An 877-nucleotide genomic window follows, 5' to 3' on the forward strand; every position below is an offset into this window, starting at 1 on the left:
GTGTGAACCTGTCAGGGATAAAGGTCAAAGGAACCTGGAGTTCAGGAAACCCGGTGAGAGCCTTGTCCACTGAGGCTCCACCATCGTTCCGTCCCTCCTGCCTAATTATATTCGTCAGGAGATACTGACCACTCCCCCCCCCGAAGGAGGAGTAGGCGTTCTCTCCCAGAAAAACTGGCTGGAGCTAGAGCTACCCCAATCTAGGCCCAAAGGCCAGGGGCCCGACCCTCCGGATCAGACCCCGTGGTTCTCCAACCACATCAGAAGGCTTCCCTTTCGATTACAAACCGCTCCAGGTCACCTTTACTCCAGCAGGCTTTGCATAGCAACCGCAATCCCGTCTCTATTTTGCCATAGATCAGGGACGGAAGCAAGCGCCACCTCCTGGAAACTGATAAGAACAGATACTACACTTGATCTTAGCCAAAAGGCCGAGAAGTGAAAAATCTGCCCCCCCAAAACAAAACACTGACCCTGACCTTGACCCAAACACTAACGCTGGCACTGACCTAGATCAAACCTTGATCTAGGTATTTTTTCTTTATTTTTATTTTTTTATCATTATTTATTTATTTATTTTACACACACTTTTTTTTCTGTGCAAGGACAGAGAGTGATACAATGTATCTCTTTCCTCCATTCACAGAAAAAGAAAACATGGGGGGCGGGCTTTACAGTGATCGATCACTATGATAGCCAATCAGAGGCTGTCAAAGCGAACAGGTGACCTGGAATTGGGAGATCCAGATCCCGATCGTTAGTACGGGGCCCTGAGCTCACAGTGAGAGCCCGGTCTCTGTGCTGGAAGCGCGCCGTGCTCCCAGCACAAAGGGAGGGAGATATGCAAATTAAGGTTGCCATATCATCCCTTTAATCC

The 877-nt window shown here is 49.0% G+C and overlaps 1 pseudogene; it reads right to left on the bottom strand.

The window, feature by feature from the left end:
- Nucleotides 1-311: 311 nt before the first annotated feature.
- Nucleotides 312-443, bottom strand: LOC141111594 (U2 spliceosomal RNA; annotated as a pseudogene).
- Between the last annotated feature and the right edge of the window lie 434 nt (nucleotides 444-877).

The sequence above is a fragment of the Aquarana catesbeiana genome, linkage group LG10 (assembly GCF_042186555.1).
Source record: "Aquarana catesbeiana isolate 2022-GZ linkage group LG10, ASM4218655v1, whole genome shotgun sequence".
Taxonomy (NCBI): Eukaryota; Metazoa; Chordata; class Amphibia; order Anura; family Ranidae; genus Aquarana; species Aquarana catesbeiana.